Source organism: Pipra filicauda, unplaced genomic scaffold (genome assembly GCF_003945595.2).
Source record: "Pipra filicauda isolate LSUMZ 115617 unplaced genomic scaffold, ASM394559v2 scaffold209_size2725305_pilon, whole genome shotgun sequence".
NCBI classification, from domain to species: Eukaryota; Metazoa; Chordata; class Aves; order Passeriformes; family Pipridae; genus Pipra; species Pipra filicauda.
Genome location: NW_024104320.1, coordinates 836,234 through 856,644, shown reverse-complemented (window position 1 = coordinate 856,644; position 20,411 = coordinate 836,234). Strand labels below are relative to the sequence as shown.

At 43.3% G+C, this 20,411-nt stretch overlaps 1 protein-coding gene across 5 annotated transcripts in view; it reads right to left on the bottom strand.

Moving 5' to 3' along the window:
• The window catches only part of KLHL29 (kelch like family member 29), a 393,217-nt gene that overhangs the window by 279,077 nt on the left and 93,729 nt on the right, over window positions 1–20,411 (bottom strand). The window contains exon 3 of one of the 5 annotated variants that reach the window (XM_027749235.2): window positions 18,134–18,223. The exons of the other annotated variants lie outside the window; for them this stretch is intronic. The gene's annotated coding sequence lies outside the window, so the exon portion shown is untranslated. The remainder of the gene's footprint in view (window positions 1–18,133; window positions 18,224–20,411) is intronic. 5 annotated transcript variants of the gene reach the window in all.

Here is a 20,411-nt window from a genome sequence, read left to right as displayed (position 1 = left end):
TTTAATGTAGGAAATTAAGGAGGACAGTTGGAAATCCTATCTCCAAATTCAGCCATTTCATCAAGCTATGTGGTTGCTCAATGACAGCAGACTGCAAGGCTACGTCCTTGAATTACTTCAGCCATCCTGTTGTAAAAATCCCTATTTCTAGACAGCACAAGATGCTCTCATCGGTGAAATAGAAAAGCTGTAGCTGGAAAAAAATCCCTGTAGGAAGATTTGAAGAAAAGACTGTAACAACAGTTGACCGGAAAACAAGAACTGTATTTTGATGAAGAAAAATCCCCATTCCTGGGATCAAAAAGCAGCCGAACCTCAAACCTGATTGCTTCTTTGGTTTACATATTCCCACTGTGTTGCTCCATGTCATTTTGATCTGGTACAAATTTTGCACTGCCTCTCCTTAGGAGTTTATTAACTTGAAATCCCATAGCAGTTGGGGCTGTATGAATAATAGGGTTTAGAGACAAAAGTGTTGGCTAACCAAAACAAAACATAAAACATAAAGCAAAAGAATGTTTTCTTTTTTAGAAGAAAATATTTGGTTTGGGCTCAGTTTTAGTAAAAGTAGACATGCTCCTGGACAACTGCACCTTTTCTCGGGTGGGTCCTTCCCAGATTTCTGTTTTGGAAGCATCTCTGCTCTGTGTAAAGGTGGCTGAACAGACAGCAGCACCACCAATGGCCCTAATCTTGAGGCAGAGAAGTGTCTCATTCGCTCCCACTCCATAAATGCAGAAATGCTGTGTGGAAACTGGAGTATTTTTACCAGCAGAGATTGACAGGGGCTGTCTGGTGCTCACAGTTCTCCGTGAGAGGTGTGAGATCTCCCTTCACATCCCGTTACAGACCCACACAGAGCAACCACCTCCATCTGGCTGCTTCAGGGTTTTTTTATGAATGGCACTGAAACTGTCCTTTTGTCAGAGATTTTAGTCAACCCAGTGGTGTCGATAGTAACCACAGCAAAGTCTAGAGGTGTGACACCAGTGTCCTGGTTTAACCCCAGCTGGCAACGCAGCCCCACACAGCCACCCACTCACTCCACACAGTGGGATGGGGGAGAGAATCAGAAGGGTAAAAGTGAGAAAACTCAGGAGTTGAGATAAAGACAGTTTACTAGGGAAAGCAAAAGCCATGCACACAAGCAAAACAAAATAAGGAATTCATTCACCGCTTCCCATGGGCAGGCAGGTGTTCAGCCATCCCCAGGAGAGGGTTCAGCCGGGCTCCGTCATGTGTAACAGTGACTCGGGGAAGACAAACCTCATCACTCTGAACATTCCCTCCTTCCTTCTTCTTTCCCTCAGCTTTATATCCTGAACATGACACCCTGTGATCTGGGATATCCCTTGGGTCAGTTGGGGTTAGTTGTCCTGGCTATGTCCCCCCCCCCAGTCCTTGTGCACCCCCACCCTTCTCACTGGTGGGCTGTGGCACTGAAACGGCCTTGACTCTGTGCAAGCACTGATCAGCAATAACAAAAACACGCCTGTGTTATCAACACTGCTTTCAGCACAAATATAACACAGCCCCACACCAGCTACTGTGAAGAAAATTAACTCTACCCCAGCCCAAATCAGGACAGCCAGGCAAGAAGCATTGCCCTGCTCTACAGCATGACAGTCAAATTTGTAGCCTCCCTCCTCACAACAAGAGCACAGAGCTGTGAGCTCAGCATACCTTCACAGCAGGCAGAAAAGCTGAACATTCAACCAGCCCAAAATCTCTAACCAAAGCTAATAAGGCCTGGAGAAACTCTGATATGGGGATGGTACTAGTGTCCAAGCTTTTAGTAATAGTCTTGTAGACTGAGATGCTCACATCAGAGAGGGACCAGGTGAATTTGACTTGGTGAAAGATTGGACTACAGAGGAGAAAAACTTTTCTTAGTGGCTCGAAAGGCTGAGGTAGGCTTGACTAAAAGCTGTGCATTTTTTCAAGTCTTGTGATAAAATAAAAAACCTGCTGGTCCCTGTCAAACCTGCAAAAGTAGTGAAAAGGGGAAAAAATCCTCCACACTGAGAAAGGAGACTGGATACTGCAGTCCTGCTGTAATATTGCCTAAAGCTATTTGGAAGTTACAATTGTAACTAATCAATGACTGCAAACAACTTTTTCCTTAATAAGAACTATGAGCTCAGGAGAGCTAAAAATAATGTTCAGATATTTCTAATCTGAATTTTCACTTTAAAAGGCCATTACCAAAAGTCAGCACCACATAGACCAGAGAAAAATCTTCATGCGGTCTAACAACTTGATGAGTCTTTTAACGAATGACCAAGTCTCCAGTTCACTAGAAATTAAATCTTCCTCTTAATGTTTGGCTTTTCTTGAAGCGGTGGAGATGAGAATGAAAATAACAATGGGGGGGGAGGCAGAGCAAGAAAGTGTCTGGGAAAGATGAGGAAGAAAAAAACTACTGGATTGTTCCCTCCTTTTAATTCACAGTTAAGTATTTATAGATGCTAAGGGTCACTGGTAGTCTCACTAGTAAACAACAGCAGGTGGTTGAAATTGTACATCTAGAATTTCATTCATTTTACTGCTGACAAATAAACTCAGTGAATCAATGTCAATGTAATACAGTGTCTGCACAGAAATATGAAAAGAAAGTTTACAAAAAATAACCTTCATGAATTACAAAGGGAAAATGCCATTATGACCATATCTGACTCCATCTATGTCAGCTGGATTTAAGCCCTTCTATATTTAAAGGCCTTCTGGCTTTCTGGTGGAGTCTTCTACATTGCAGTTGGGTTTATTTTAAAGCAATCACAAAACTGTATGTATTTCTGCCTCTCTTTTTTCTACAATAATTAAATCAACATTGCTGACTATTCCCTCCTTGCTTACTCACCGGTATTCCTAATAGCCCATGCTCATGACCTCATCGTCTCCCTCACACCCAAATTAGCAGCACTACGTTATCTGATAGGGAATCTCATGTTTCACTATTTAATAGGTTTGTGCTCATTATCCACTACAGCAACTTGCAGTAAGGCCCCATCCACAGTGACAGTCCCTTCTTGAAGCACTCAGCCTCTCAAGAGTGAGTAAAACCCCTGTAACGTACATCTGAAGCACAAATATGTGAGTAAGCAAGCAGTGAGCCTGGTGTCTGCCCTTACTACCATGCAGACAGCTAAAGCATGTGAAGATGGTGATTTAACAAATACAGGATGCCTTACTCTGATGCTGATGTTCATGGAGGTTTCTAAAAATGACGTAAAGCTTAAAGCACTTGTTTGGAGATGCAGGAGAAAAATAACCACTGGAAAGACTAACTCCAATGTAATTTTCTTGTCAGAGTTGGTTTTTTTATATGTATGTCTGTGTGTATGACACAAGTAAAACTAAAAATAAACAGTAACATTTATAGAGTTATTTATAGAGTTTGAAATGGCTATTAAAAAGCAGAAAGCTCCTTTGTGTGGCTGTATCACCACATCCATGAGAAGCAGCAGAGTGAGTCTGACCACCACTCAGACCTTCACTTAGCTCAGGGAAACATGATCCAGGATCTTGCCTTAGATTCTGGATTTTGCCTGCCCATTACAGAAGGTTTTCATCTGAAAGCAGCTTCCCTGCATCAAGTCACAGCACTTCATGGTAGTACAGAATCTATCTATAAAATGTTGAGCAAATGGATACTTCTCTTCCACAGGGAAAAAAAAAAAAAAAAAGTGCTTCTGTGTAGGTGAATAAAGGTCAGGTTTGGACCTTTAAGATGTGAAGTCCTGCAGAGCACTAAAAAGGTTTCTTGGGATGCCCAGACCAACCCATTCTGTGCCCATCCCATCCCACTTGTTCAAGGTTGCCACACACGTGGTTTGGCAGGAGGCAGAGCACTAACAGAAAACTTGGCACGAGGAAAACCTCATGAGAAAGAGGCACAACAGCATGGTGTCATATATGCCCCAGCAGCTCTGACCTCTCTGCATTGCTTCTCAGAGGAGCAATGATGCCCTGACTTACTTTTAAACACACCAGCTTCTGGAAAAGTCTGGCATCATTTTCCTATCCTCTCACGCAAGTCACTTTTTGGATGTGAATTCTTTTTTTCTTGCTTTGCTGTTATCCTGCCCTTCCCAGAGCTTACACCTAAAGACAGGAAAGCAAGGTTTGCCTGCCCACATACTCACACTGCTCTGCTCAAGCAAGTGGGCACAGATATATTTGTTTTACACATGCACAGCTAGAGTGGTGCAAGGGTTAGACCTGTTGGCTTGGGCCATGCCTCTAGCCTGCCTCTTGCATAAATCTGGCAGAGTGGGAGCAGGTAGGGAACAACAACATTGCTGCTGGGCTCCCTGTGGCTGTGGCACAGCAATCCTACCTGTACCACCAGGTGACTCTGGGAACAGCAATGGACCGACCACTCCATCCCATACAGGCATTGCTGCCCCACAGGATCGACTCTCCTGTGCACCAACATCCTCCTCTCTGCCAAGAGTGAGAACTGGTCCAGCTTGCACCAAGCAAACCCTGGGGTTTCCCCTTATTCCCAAGCAGCAAGAGCACTGTAAAATCAGGCCGTGGGAAGAGGTAAACAGCAGTGAGCTGCAAGGCTGCACAGCTGTGCTACAGCCATATGGCGACTGGTCCCCAGCGCAGAGCAGGCAGCAGGACCTGACAGCACAGAGAGCATCAGCGTCACGCTGCAGATTATTCCCTGGCTCGCAGGATTTCAGGCCACTAGACCACGCCGCATCTGGTATTACTAAGCTGCTCCTGAGCTGGCCCGAGGTCAGACAGCACACTGGCTTCTCAGCCAGCCCAGAGGAAAGCAGCAACCAGCATGGAGCAAGCACCAGTTCTGCACCACACCCAGAGCAGTGCCTTTCCAAAGCATCACCTAAATTAAGAGACCAAGGGCAAAACCTCAAAAACCACTCTTGGGTAGCCGGGTGTGAGTACGGAAACAGAGCCAGTGCTGAGCAATCGCTACCTGGCCCAAATATTGCAACTACTTTTTGAAAGCATACACATAAATTAAATAAACTAACAGAATTCTCAGTCCTTCCTTTCTCCCTTTCCGCTGTTCAAAAAGAAGCCCCAAGTCAGCGACCAGCACAGTCCACACAGCAGCTTTAAATTCAGGGCATTAGGCTGCTCATAGAAAATGTGGTATAGATATATTTTTAAGAGAATGGTGCCATTTTTTGATCACAAAAACTTGATGAAGAGACAGACCTGCTGCACAGTGATTCAAAACATACTTCATGAGATTCTAGTGCATGTGCCAGAAGTCTGCTGTTTATGCATGGGGTGTTCAGCTGGACTTGTAACTTTACCTTAATAGCTTTATTGAGACACAAGAATCAGATGAAAACCCGAGACCTTCTTTATATATTCTCTCCCTGTGATGTAAGAAAAACCAACATTCCCATATTTCCTGTTAAGAATTAAAAATATAGTTGACTCAGTATGGTGGGTTTTATAGAATCAGCCATGGGCAGGGACACCTTCCACTAGATCAGATACTCAAAGCCCCATCCAGCCTGTCCACTAACACTTTCCTCACAGCAATGGTACTGCCCTGGTCTGACACAGTCCTATGGGTCAGACATGCACAATAGATGGGACAGAAAATATGAACAACACTGATGAGGGTTATTCAAATGTAAAAAATTCTGAATTGCATGACTTTTCCTGTATTTTACTTCAAGAAGCAAAATTCTAATGCAAATCCCCACTTTCATGCTCTCAAACACATCATCGGTTGCACTGATGTGCTACAGCTGCCTCTGGACCACAGGACAATACCTGGTGTCACTATGGGTCCCCAGTGGGCACCCACCATCGAGGTCCTTGCTCTTTTGCATGGAAAATATGGCACACGAGTGATGGCGAACATCGTGACAAGCCACTTCTAGGCATTGTATGCAAAAGCTAAGAAATGCTACTAAATCCAACAAAATAGAGAGTGCCCAGGACAGCTCACTATCCATCTAACTCACATGTCTGTTGGCAGCAGACTGGGGACTGTCACTCAGAGGACCAACCCTGGCAGTGGTACTGTTCAACTAGAATCTGCTGCATCTGGTGAAAAGCAGTATTCTGTATCACTTGTACACCACTTCCATTTGGGGAAAAATTCAGGCATTTTCTGCTTTGCAATTCTATTATGTTCACAATTCTGCCATATGCACATTACTTATTTATTGGTTTATTTATTTAGAAGGAATAGTATGAGCTGGAAGCTCTGTGACCTGTGTCCTCCCTCCGGAGAAATACCCATCACAGTCTCCGGTGTGCTGTTCCTGGCTAAGCTGAAAGGCTGTAATTCATCCCTACTTTTCTTGACCTTTCTGCCACTTTACTGCCTCTGATATTTTCCTCTGTCTTGTCTTGCTTTCACTCCCAGGGCTGCTTTTTTAGCACCTTTTCAAAGTGAGATGAGCAGGGGAGGCTCTTCAGAGCCAGAATCCAAGGGGACCAGAGGGGACCAAGAGCGGATCGTAGGCCACCAGGGCTTGTGTGTGAGCCCACGGGCTCAGCGTTTCCATATGATTAGAGAGGGGATGTCTGTAGCCACAGAAATGGAGTATGGCATTGCTCCTGCATATGCAATTCCCAGCCTGTATGCACAGAAGCCAGGTGTGTGCTTCAACTCACACTAAGAAGAGCTCAAGGACTCTCATTTTTTATTTCCCACTGTGCCTAACCCCAGCAGGGTGAGTGCTGACTTCTCATGTTTACAAGGGAAAAGAGACAACAGAAATACAAATGGCCACTTGTGGGATGCTTCAAAGCTACCAGACTCTGCTTTTATATGGAAAACACAAAAAAAGGAATACAGGTTGTAAGAGGACAGTATGTAGAAGGTAGCAAAACCAGAAGAAGGGAAAGAAAGGTAAAAAAATGTTGGGAAAAGTTGGCAAAGAGCAAAATGAACAACAGCTTGGTGGAATACCCAATGAATCTGTCAGACCATGAATTTGGAAGTTGCTGAAAGTGCAGGACTGCATGTGATGAAAAAGTAAATTTGTTGTTAAAAGTGGCTACCAAGAAGGTGAAAAGTAGGAAACCAGTGGGAAATCTCCAGCTTGTGCCTCACAGCCTCACAGCAACAGGGTAGTAGGAGAGGAAAAAGGGGAAACTCCCATTTAAGGATGGTTGTGAAGGGAAGGTACATCAAGCAAATATGAGAAAAGTAGACTGGGGTGTTTAAGTCATGGAATATGCAGGAAAGAAACTTACAGCATGGAATAAAACAGTGATCAGAGAAGGAGATCAGAAAAGAAAGAGTGATAAAGCACCCAGCTCCAAGATGTGGCCAGTTTCAAAGAAGAGAAAATTCATTATGGTTTGGAGGTCAGGTCAAGGACAAAGGCAAGACCAGAAGAAAACCGTGAAGAAATGGCATAAGGAAAAATGAGCAGAAAGCCATCAGGGAAAGTGGTGCCAATGGACAAAGAAAATGAGAGGCAAGAGGAACCAAGTGTGGTGCTGGGGAGAAGGAGAAACGGGATGCTGAAGCAAGGAGCAGTAAGAGCTGCTGAATGAGCAAGAGATTGAGAAAAACAGATGCTCACCGGCATCTGCAGGCAGCACAAACCTCAGCCTGTGCCGGAGAAACATTTAATTGTTCCAGAACAGAGAATTTCTTCTGGTACCTGATATGATTTCCTCCCTTTCTGAATACAGAATAAGTGCACTTTTAAATGGGATTTAAACCTACCAGTAGCAAGTGTTAATATTTATATAACTAAGTGGCCTTAAGCCAATGGAAAAACTATACACCGAAAAATGTGTGATTATCTGATATTTGATAAAGGTATTAGAGGTCACCAAGTTTTTAAATTACTTCATGTCATTAAGTAATGATTCTTTCAAAAGCAATGAAGAGCAGGCATTAGCTGAGGGCAATAATTAGCATGGCCATCTTTGAAGTATAAAAAAATTCCTCTGGTCCACCTTCCAGAACTGGCTGTGGGTACTTCCAGACTAACCTGCTCACAGGCAGCAGCTCCAGTGGCAATCGGCAAGTGCACAGCAAAACCCAGCCAGGCTCACTGGAAGGTGGACAAGCAGCAAGCCTGCTGTTAGTTCTCATAAGACACTGCATTTCCCAAAATGCCTGTATTGTCGAAGAACTTTGGAGACCAAGATCTAGAGCAAATTCCTACAGCAGCAATATGAGCGTGCAAGTCTAAGGGAACAAGAGGAAAAATATCCATCTTCCTTAGCTTCTAGGAAAATAAAATAAAAAGCTAAATTTCAGCAAAGGAAAAGAAAGACTGAGGATACAGATAGAATATGTGACAAAAATCTTACCATAAAAACTTTTTTGTTTTGCTAGTAAGTTTTTTACTTTTTTTAAAATTTCTTAATAATAGATATGATTTAGATGAAAAGGCTGTCAACTTGCCTTTGGATATTCCTCTTGTCTACTGAGTAAACTCAAGCCCATCCATGCATACACTCCCAAAGATGTTTTGCAGGAGGAGAAGTGTGAAGTGCTTTGCCCGGAGGGACTGGGGCTCCATCTCCAAGCCAGAACCCCTGGCTGTGGCGTTGTGTTTCCCTGTCACAGCGCTCTGCTCTGCTAGCAGCTGAGTATAATGCACTAAAATCCTAATCTCTAAAGCACTGTGTGCCAGTGCTTCAGAGATCAGCATTTCAGTCAGTTTTACTTTGCTGCTGCCATTGCACACAAGAGAGTGGCACAGCAGGGGAAAAGTAACACAATGTGCAGCGATGGAGAGGCACGCTCGGCCGGGAGAGGTGGGGGGCAAGACCATGGTAATGCAATAAAAAGGCATAGGGAAAATAAAAGAAAGAAACGGGGGGAAATAGGACTATTGTGCATGAATAGGAACCTTGGGCCCCCTCCTTCCCAGCAGCCCTAACACCAGGATGTCTCCAGCCTCAATAAATCCGCCTTTTCCTCAGCAAAGCCTTGAGTGACCGGCAGGGGTTTTTTTTGTTGTTTTTTTTTTTTCCTATTTCTTTCCCTGAAAAGGGAGAGATTAGGAAATCTCTGCTACAACCCATCTGTGCATTCAAGTATCTGTGAATATTTTAGGATTATTCCCTCCTGCCTCTACCGTGGGCTTTAAAATTAAAAATGAAATGATACTGCATGGCCTGGAAGAGCTGAAATCTGATCCTGTACTGTGTGAGTGGAGGCTACACTGTTGTCTAGACCCAGTCTGGCACAGTGCACACGGGGACAGGAGCACTCAACTGACTGAGCAGAACGCTTCCAACTTCAAGGCACAATGGTCACAGCTAAAGGAAAAAACCCAACATCTCAAAATAATAAACCAAGTGCTATAACCAAACACTAAAATAGCCAAAAGGATCAAAATCAACTGGTCAGTAATTTCAATATTACAGAGTTCATGGCATATTAACTATTGAAAACCACTTGGGGCAAAGCGTCGTTGCTATCGATCAGAAGAGAAGAGCAATTTAAGAAAGTCTTTAAGGCTGTCGACTTTGACAGCACCTTAATGTCTTTGCTAAACCAGCACGGGCAAGCCATGCCACCAAAATCTACTTCACGGTACCTATGTCAGGCTAGAGTACCGTTACATGGGATTAGTGTAACACACTGATAATGCTCTTTGGAATGAAAGCTGATTGAACTTTGTCCCTTAAGAGCGTTTAGACAGTCTAGTGGTCTGCTAACCCACATGGGCTTGCCCGTGATTCTTCCTCTACAAACAGGCAGAGAGCATCTCGGTCTTCTGAGCCTCTTCCGCAAACTCCTTCTCATCCTCACTTATCTGTCATGTAGGTAGGAAAATACTCATCATCCTCACCCCAGAAACCGTTTAGTCATTGATCTAAGAGTTGCTGTGTAAATTCTGTATCAGTTCAATTTTGAGCCATGCTGCAGAAGGGGAAGCTTATGTTACCTTTTATGTTGGGATGTTCTGACAGATAGGCTCTTGCAGATTTAGTGTCTGTGGTTTAAAATGTTATTGCTCTGGCCTTCTGCAAAGGTTACTGTTCTCACATCAACAGCAGCCAAATGGGATGTGTGTCTCTGCCCCAGCAACCACAGCAACTGTTGGCAAAGGTGGGCTTGAATTAATGTATCAACTACAGAGCAACAGCACTGAGATACCAATACAGCAGCTGTTGCAAGAGCAGAAATTATCACAGACATGCATGGTGAGAACATCTGAAAACTTTTGCACCAAGGTGCATCAAAACCCAGCTGCCAAGTGGAAAGCCATAATTCTGGGGGAAAGTTGGTTTTTGGACTTTCTATGTCTCCCCAACCTTTAGTGTCTTGCTCCTATCCTTGCATGCCACTGTGATGTTCCTCAGTTTGACCTGTTCCAACCATCTGTGGGTCATCCTGCAAAGTGGTGAACTGATGCAAGTAGAAAAAAAACAACCACTCATCCCCTCCTCCCTATGTTGAAGGATTATTTTTAGCCCAGACCAGTTGATAATCTGGTTCACGGAATGTCTCAAACTACAGCATCAGCACAATTGAACAGGCAGTTTGGAAAAGCTGCAGGGAGAATGAATACACAGAAAAAGAGTGAAGTCTTTAAACCACTGCTGTTTGAGACTTTTGGACTGCAAAATCATAGCTTGCCTGATGCCCCTAAACTGCCAAATAACCCATTATCCAATAATAATCTAAACAATCCAATCCACAATTCCAAAGTTTCCTCAACTTCTGGTGCTCTCCATTCCATGTAGATGTTTTTGAGATCAAGACTACAACCAGTGGTGGAGACAGTAAGCCCAGACTGAGATGACTTTATAGGGAAAGAATTAGCCAGCAGTTTAATGCTGCTGGAGATGGATTTACATCTGAAGGCGTCTAACACATAGTATAAAAATGTCACTCCTTCCTTGCTGCCCGGCTTCCTCCCTAAGTCACTGGAAAACAAAAAACCTGCAAAAAATTTGGAGACAGGAAGTTACAAGTGGAACCAAACCAAACCAAAAGTAAATAAAAATGTTTTACCTGGCTCCCCAGGCACAGAACAGCAGGCCTGGCAATAATGGGAGTGAGGAATGAAATTTTAAAATGAATGCAAGAGGGAGAAACTGCAGAGAAAATTGAGACAGAGTTTCACTGTTATTTATCCCAGGCAAAACGTACATGCTCAGCTCTGAGCAATCCATGGCACGGGAACAGCACGAGGATGGAGCTCCAACACAACTAATCTTCCTTTTCTATTCCCTTCTGTGCTTTTGAGGAGGAAAGGGAAGAGAAAGCAATTTAGTGTAGTGATGCAACTTGTTTACTTCTCTGTACCTGCTCGGCTATGTTGGCTGAAATACATTTTGGGAGGTGCAAAGGGAAGGAAAGAGAAAGGGAAGGAAGGAGAGGGGGCATTACAGAAGTAGAAAGAAGATAAAATTGTAGGACAGGCCTCCAAATTTTGCCACTGCCCAGTGGCCCATGCAAGCAGCATCCATATGGCCACCAGCATGCCAGCAGAATTACAAGGGTTAGTTATCCAAGACTTGCTGTGCTTGAACTGTTTAAGCTCTGGCTCATTTTAATGCAATGGAAATGCCCAAGCAAGCAGCTGAGATGGCAGATCTAACAGGACACTGTGTGCCTGGCCCGATCTACCACCATGAAAAGCCAGCTCACTCCAATGCTGGGCACCCTGACTCCTCCTGCTGAGGCAGGACACGCTCAGGGCAGTTGGGAAATTCATGTCAGGGCATGGCTGCGCACACGGGCATCATCAGACTTTGTGGCAGGGAGGTTGTGGGTCACCCTCTGCTCCCTGCTCAGGTCCTCGTGACTGCAAAGGGGAGAAAGGGATGCAAAAAATGGAAGAGAGGGAAGTTTATTACCAAAAACTGGCTGATTTCTCCTGTCATTCTCTAAAGTCTTTTCCTTGTCCCTAATGAAACCTAAATATTATTACAGAGATGGTCTCTTAGGTGAAGAAAACAATAAAACCTACCAAGTCACCAACTTCCAACTGATTTGTAAGCCCCTCATTAGAGCTGATACTTCAACATTTACATGACAGAACCCTTTTTATTAGAAGCAAACCATTTTTAAAATACATTAACAACCGTCACCTACATACTCACTGGCTCTTTGTAGTTTGCCTAACACTTCAGAATGTGTTAAAATCACACATAAAAGTTATAGTAGCCTAACGCTCAGGAAATAAGAGTCCTTTAAAGGTTTAATTCAACCACTAATGGATTTTTTCCCAAGTTAAAAAACATTTATATATTGCTGATTTACTGCAGGTGTGGTAACTGAATTTGGCCTTACACATACCGGCTGCAAGCAAATCAAGGAAAAGGCTTCATAAATCAGTGTAAGGCACTGTAGGCTCCATGGTGCTTGGACTGGGACAGAATTTCCCCACACAAGCACACAAAACAAATGGGAGTTTATAATTTTCTCTGTCACAGCTCATAACTTTTAAAGGTTAGAAATCAAAGCATCACCACAGTGGAATTTCATACATCTGAATGGGATGGACATAAGGCATCCCAGAAAATTATTTATATCATCCCCTCTTCACACAACAAAAGAATGAAGAATGCAATGTTTGTGACAAAGGCATTGACTAATTGTGTTACTTGGTAAATACCTCCTCTTGAAATTTCTCTGGATAGACCAACATTTTTTACTTTCTCTTTGTTTTACAGAGACTGTTCTCCAGCAACTATTCTGCCTATTTAAATGAATCTTCCAACGCACACTATATTTTGCAGGTTTTTTTTTCCAACCAGTTGCACTGGCTAGGAGTCAGACATTGTAAGACAAAAAGCCACAGTGACTTTATCCAGGAAATATGAGGTGGCAGAGATCCAGTACGCCCAGCACTCAAGGTGAAAGAACGGCATGGAAAAAGATTCACAAATTAATTGTCAATTACGGAAGACTGCCGGAGTGAAAGCTAGATGCATGCATGGGATAATTTACCCAGGCACCTGCACGACTGAGCTGAGGATAATGCCGAAGCAATTACTCTATTTTTAAAAAGAATGAGATATCATCATCAGAAAAGGACATAAAAAGAGAGGAGAAAGTTTAAATGCTTCCATACACATAAAATAAGTGCAGTTAAGCACCGAAGACCCAAATGGAGGATGGTCCTCTGGAAGAAATGGAGGTCAGAGTACCTGACTGAAGGAAGGTGCCTGTAAGAAAGTGAAATTAATTGCTCATACAGTTTTTCAACTGCATGCAGGCAACCAAAAAGATGCTGTTGTGCCCCCAGCTACTTAATGGGCATCCTGTGGCAGCAGGTGGTACGTACTAAGATCTCATTTTCCGTACAGTGTCACAGGAAAGTCACCAGATGGTGAGGACTTCCACCTCCACTGACACAGGTGGCTTTGACAAAGAGCCTGGGTGTGCTCCATAGCCAGCTATCAGTAGTCCCTGGACACACTGCACAAACTCTGGATCCTTCATGAACAAACATCAGCGAATCACTTCTGGCCTGTGAGACTCAAGGATGACACAGCAAATTCACTTCTGCATCTGTGTTCCCCACGCAGCTCCTTGGTCCTGGTTCCCATTGGCATGCCAAAGGAGTGGGTGAAGAACTAGAGATTAGAGGCAGAATAGCAGCTGCTCCTCCTGGCTCTTTCAATACAGGGAAAACAGCTTTTGCCCACTGCATAGGGAGTGATATCATCAAGTCAGCAAGCCAAGAACAGAAGGACTACATCTGAAAGGAAACAGGAACAAGAATTTCCTCTTACAAAGCAAACAGTCGTGCTTTTTTAGAGCAAAATCTTTGCCTAAAAAGTTCTCACAAAGTACCTCATGGGAAGTTCAGACCATTTTCAAGCGCTGGAAGAAAAACAGTCCTGGGGTTAGAGTGGTAACCTGGATCTGGGGAGGCCCACTTCAGCTCTTTGCTCTGCCAAGCATTCTTGCATGACCTTAGGCAAAAACACTGACGCTGTATTTAGAGGATACCTTGGCTTCAAAGGCAAAGTCAGCCTAAGAAGTTCTTGCCTTCCCCCGCCTGCCATTTGCTGCCTCCACACTTGTGCTGCCCTGAGAGCCCACAGGCACTAACCTGTAAAACAAATTACTGAGCAGAATGATATTAAAAGCAAGTTTTTGTTGTATTTTACAGGGATAAGGGTAATTTTGTATTGGACTGATTAAAGGATCCACAATCAATCAGCTACAGGAGCAGAGGAAGAGGGGAGACTGGAGAAGCCCATAGTGGCACAGAGGTTGGAATAAGCAGGAGGAAGGCAGCAAAGCCAACATGCTGTCTGAGACTGGTGAAACAACCTCCTCAGTGATGCCAGATGCACTTGGACAGCATCAACTGCTGGTGTTTGTGATGGACATGGCTCCCTCTCCCCGATATGTCAACACCTCACCTGCTGCTGTTTGGAGGAAGAAACAGCCAGGAATTTGCTGAAACCAGCACCACCACTGAATGCAAAGCGCTGTTAAAGCTCCTCCCTAAACCCTGGATTCCCAGGCATTCATCCCCTAGCCGGGAATGGCAGCACCCCTCAATGTTCCCAGGCTGCTGCAAGGATAAATAGAGTCAAGGTGCTGAGACACCCCATGTAGATGGGGGCCACGGGGAGACCGACAATGGAAAGCAGCAGCCAGGCTCAGTTTGGTAAGCTCCCATTTTAAAAGCTGACATGCAAATCTCTACTTACCCTACATAATATGAACATTCTCCTACAAACCCAGCTCCTGATTAACTCAGTACATCACTTGCCAGTGCTCTCTGAATGAGCCTGTGAGCCCAATTAGCAGCAGATGCAGCACTAACACTCCTCACCTGCTGTGCTTACCAGTCTTCAGATCAGGAAGGGAAGGGAATATATCAAAGACTTGCGGAGGGAAGGAAGCTTAGAAGAGGCTCAGAAAGGATGAGGGAAATAGATGTCTGCAACTGTTCCTCAGGCAAGGAAGCAGAGCACTATACAAAAGGGAAAACATATGGGCCTAGGGAAAACATTCTACAGATCATGAAAAACATCCAAAGGGCTGCTTGAGCACCCCAGGAGCGTGTGCAGGGTGTAGCCAGGAGTGCTGCTGGGGCTCAGGGGACCTCTTCGCCTTGCCTGAACCCTGGGGAGCTCTGCCACATGCAGAGCTTCTCTCCACATGCTTTGGTACATCAGCACAGGCACCTGAGTCATCTCACCTTCTCCAAGAGTTCTCCTTGACCTATAATTTTTCTTTAGTGCCCCGAAGAATAAGGAAAGAGCCTCTCAAGCCTGTGGCAGCAATACTAATACAACATGTTTAGGAGCCACTCAGCTAAGGTTTTCTGAACTCCCAAGCTCCATAGCTGCATTCCAGTTTTATCTCTAAACCTCAATATCAGTGAACTGATTGCTCTTACCCACCAAACCACCTGTTGGCTTCTGCACCTCAGCTGTTGGCGCTGGCTTTGTAACAATACGAAAAAAGAACATCACATCCAGTTTGGATTTTTGGTCAGAGGAGTAGACAATCTGTCTTCGGGAGGAGGTCCTAAAAATAAGGGTCTGAATGCCTGAAGCTTTGTGATGTCGGGGGAGGTGGATTTAATGCTGTATTTAATGCCATAATTTTCCATCAACTAGTGGAAGGCAGCCATATACTCACTGCAAGAAGCCTGAATCTCTCCAACGTATTGGGCAAAGAGAGACTGGGCACGACGCATAAACCAGTGGGAAATTTAGCAGCAACTCCTACATGTCCATCTTTTCTAAACTTCAGCTGCCCCAGAAGTAAAAGGATAATGGAGTTCTTTTTTTAGAATAGTAAACATGTATCTTTTACATACACAGCAGTCACCCGTTTGATGAACCCTTCTTGTTGCTATCTATCTTCAGGACAGTCATTGTGGCTGTAGGATATGGATGTAACAGAAATACTTTGAAAGAAGTCTTTCTGAAGGTATAGTCAAACAGACCATCTAGGATCCCACTGCTGTACATTTTTACTGCTGTCTAGACATTAAATTAACGGCCTCCACTGACTGCTGACCAGCCCCTAAGTGCCACCCACATGTCACCCACTGGCTTGACAGCAGTCTCAGAGTCTCTCATCACCCACTTTGAGCCAACTGGATTGCACAACACAGAAAAGCTTCCTGCAGTTACTGACAGCAGTTTACATAGAAAGTCTTTCGGTCTCCAAAATATGTCACAAATGGCCAAAGTTTCCAAACAATGCTCCCAACAGAAGCACAATTAAAGAGATGGTTTTGTTTTCTACGGGTGCATTCTCTTATCTTTGAAACGGGAATGATGGTGCATTTTCAGAGAGAGGAAATTAATGTCTCTCTCACTGGGCTTTACAACTTGTATTTGCTTTTCAGACATTTATTCCCTGTCTGCCGCATGAGAAACTACTGCTACAGGTTGACAAAGAGAGCTGTCAGCGGTGACCATGCCATCAGGGTGAGACACCCTCAACCACATCTGAATTCCACCCTGGCAGGTCAGGTACACATATCAGAGGCAGAAACACAGATGCAAAAGACACACGCAAATAAACAGTGGAAGACATTCTTTTAGCCAATACAACAAAGAAGTTTCTAAATTACATTTCTAATCTAGCCTTTCAAAGTAGAAGAAAGAATGAAATCATGCAAGAATTCTAATTTAAACTGTAAAGTGAAGGAAAAATCTGTCCTTAATACTGAAAATAAAGGAGAAGAGCTGAGGTAGCACTCTGCGCTTCAATTCTCTAGAAGACAAGTAACAGTGTACAGCAGGTACAGCCCCAGGTTTACTATGGGATCTCTGGTCAGCTCCTGGCTGTTCTAGGAGCCTCAAGACCTGGCATGGCCATGAGGGCTTCTCCTCTTTCCCGGGGCATGGTGTGCTTTGGTTTAAAGTCTTCATGTTCTTCCAGATTATTGGGATAAATTTAGGAGCTAGTAGAATGGAGCAAGGGACAGAGAGTGGACATCTGTGGGCATCCCTGGACTGCATGTTTAAGACAGCTGCTGCCTGACCTTACACAGAACTCAATCTACATGGCGGCTTGTGACCTTACATTTCTTGGCGTTACCTGTCATGTACCTGAGGAGCCTGACATTATTAAAATCCTATCCACCACGTACCACTTAATTTTTATGGCATTACAAGATGCACAAGCACCTGTGAAGTTAATTCCACCCAGCTGAGCAGCTAGCATCATCGTGCCTTGTCTCCATCCTATAGACCATTAGCTATAGCTGGGAAAGGAGGAGCTGCAATTTCAAAAGACATAAGTAGGCTAGTCATCCTTGGTAAGAGCCCAAACCAACCTGGTCCTCTTACTCTTGGACATCCTGGTACATTTTTCTTGACCCAGCATCAGGATCACATTATTCAATACAATTTGTGTTACTACCAGGCACATGTGAGTATAAGGAACAAATACTGGAAGAATGGATTTCAAAGATCTGATATTCAAATTGTGCCAAATACGCTCCTACATGCACATTCTATAAGACAGTGAACATTCAGATTAAGTTTCATAAAAATCTCTCATTTTAAGACAAGCAATCACAATGGTCTAAAACTTACAGTATGATGAAGCATTCTGGGTTAAAAGGAATTTGGGTCATGCAACCCTGAGGAGGAAAATTTTCTTTCACAGGGTCTACCCTCTGCTGCTTTTGATTCAAAAGCAGAGAAGTGCTTTCGGTGTGTTCCCAAAATGTTCTTTTCAAAAGGGATCCTCCCCTTCCCTCCCCTGCTTTTGCAGAGGGTAAAGGTGTTGCCCTCATGGCTGTCCAGCACACAACCCTGGTTAGCTCCAGTCCAGTCAAACAGATGTATCCTAATCTCCCCAGTACAGATGTGGCCTTAACAGATGAAAAACACAGATCAACCCCCTTTTGGTGAGTAACCTCATTCCTTGTATTACAGGGATTGTAACATGCAGGTCTTACTCATAACTGAAACCGTCTCTCCTGGACAACAGTGGGCACCTCTCACTGAGTCAACATCTAAAATTTATAAGGATTTACCACTTCCTTGGGTCTAGATGGTATGGACATGGATGAATTCTACTGGAAGGTGTCCCTGGCCATGGCACGGGGTTGGAACTAGATGATCTTTAAAGTTCCTTTCAATCCAAACTGTTCTGTGACTCTACGACTGAGGCAGCCAGCAGAAACATCACAACTGCCAGCCTTGGCCAGCACCACTAGTACACAAAATGAGAGAACAGGACAGCAGTGAGGCTCACCTATCATCAAAGTAAACCCTGCACGTGGTGGATCACACTTGCCTGATCTTGATTGTTGGGACTGCCAGGAGGATTGGGCTGTTGACTGCTCTGAAAGCATAAAGTGTGACATTATTTGACAAAATCAAAAGATGTAAGTATTATATACAAATTCTTCTATCCTTACAAAAAAAGTTAACATAATATAAACTGTAAATAAATAATAAAGACACGAAGCCAACTGCACCCAAAAATATGCAGCTGAATATATCTGAGCTGAGAAGACTTTACAGCTGCAACTTGGGATTTTATACATAATTTGGGTTTCTCTGTTCTTCATTCCTCATGTGGGAAATAAAAAAAGAGGAATGAGCTCTAAAGAGGACTGCCAGAACATAGAAAAAAATTAACTGTATGATCCATTTCCACTTGGCTTGTTGTTTGTTGTTTTTTTAATCAGAGAGGAAAAAAGACCCAATTACTGTTCTGAAATGAAAGATTCACTCCAGATAGTCATTGACACTTGTCAGACTGCACTTTATAGCTCTTCTTCATGACCACCAGCACAATAAGCACCCGGTGTTTGACTTTTAGTGCTAACATTTCAAAACATCAAGTACATGAAAACAGCCTGCACAAAGTATCTTTGTGATAGTCTCTAAATGTCCTTCAATGTTATTCAAAGAATGAGAAAAATATTTGTTCCAAGATATGTAAAAAAATGGAAAATTTGATGTGATGCTACTTCAGATTAAAACCAAGCAATTTCATTTTATGCTTTATATGCTCTCCAATCCCACTAAGTATAATTATAGACTTCTGTCTACTTACAAATCTCTCTGTACAATGGAAAAAGCAATAAACACAGGTTCTGCCAGCAATCAGATAACACTTATCGTAAACAATAGCTTTTACAATTTATTTGAAACAGGTTCAGCTGCTACAACTTAAGATTTGGTTATTTTTGTTTTCATGTTGGATTTGCAGCAGGTGGTAAGGACATGATAGAAGTGTTTAACCACAAGAGATTTCAAAAAGGGACTAGTATTACACTGCATATGAAATATGACAGAGATTTATTTTACAAAATCAGTTTTCCATCTCCCAGGGACCTCCAACTACTTTGTAGAAGCTACTTCTGAAACTTTCTTCTTCTTGGCTCTCAGCTCTCCCAGAACCACATATAGCTTGATGCCACACCAAAGGTGACCCACATTCAGAAGTGACTCCAAACCTCATCAGTTCTGTGTGCTAGTTTCTTACGCAAGTGGGAAATTGTACAGTGCACTGAAGTAAATGTTGACTGCTGATAGGAGCCCAGCAAAGATGGACCAAGTTTCCTGCAATGGTATTCAGAGAAATGTGATTTACTGTAGCTCCGGAAAGCAGGGAAAGAACCCTGAGAAGTTGCAATGTTCTGCTGTGAGTGAACAATGCACCATGAAAATGCCACATCGTAGCTGAGAGTATTGTACGAGAACAGTGATCCCAGCATGTAATCAGTCTGCAAGACAGTGACGTATCTGCATTGAGGATACAGACTTAAAAAGAACCTTAAAGGCTGGGTGGAACAGGCTAGTCCACTCCATAGATCCTACCTCTGAAGAGATGCAATGGTTCCACATTGCTCCCCACAGAGTAACACATTTCCTCACATCCCCAAAGGCTGCGTTCAACCATGTTGGACATGCTCTCCAAATGAAAAACTGTTTTCTGTCCCATTTTCCCAGTCTTGGGAAGAAAAGAACCAATAGGTTCATTGGCAATTTCCATGAAGACAAGGAGTGTTAACATCAACATCAGTGGTCAAGGATTCAACACCAACGAAGTCACAAAAAATTACTGCAATCTAACGTTATCTCTCTCCCTCCAGGTATATATCACTTTGAGTTGCAAGATACTTAGGTTTGTACTTTGTTTATTTTCCTAAAGCAGATTAGCAAGAAAATGGAAGGCTAACAGAACATTAAGGTTGAGAATTTAAATGAACTAGTTAGGAAAAACAAGGCTGTAATTCTTATAACCACTCTGTCAACCATCTTGCACATATTGAGAAATCAGTGTTGTTGTAGAGGCTGGGAAATTTATGTTGCAGTATACCTTTAATATGAGTGTGTCTCATTTATTGCAGGAACTTTTAATTTCCTAACTCGTACATTAAATTCTCAATATAGCTTCACAATAACTGTCTTTTGGTGGTGGTGGGGTTTTTTTAAACACTTATTCCCCATGTTTTTAAAATAAACAAATGAAACAGTGTTTGAATACTGAAATAAACACAGATAACTTTTGCCAATTT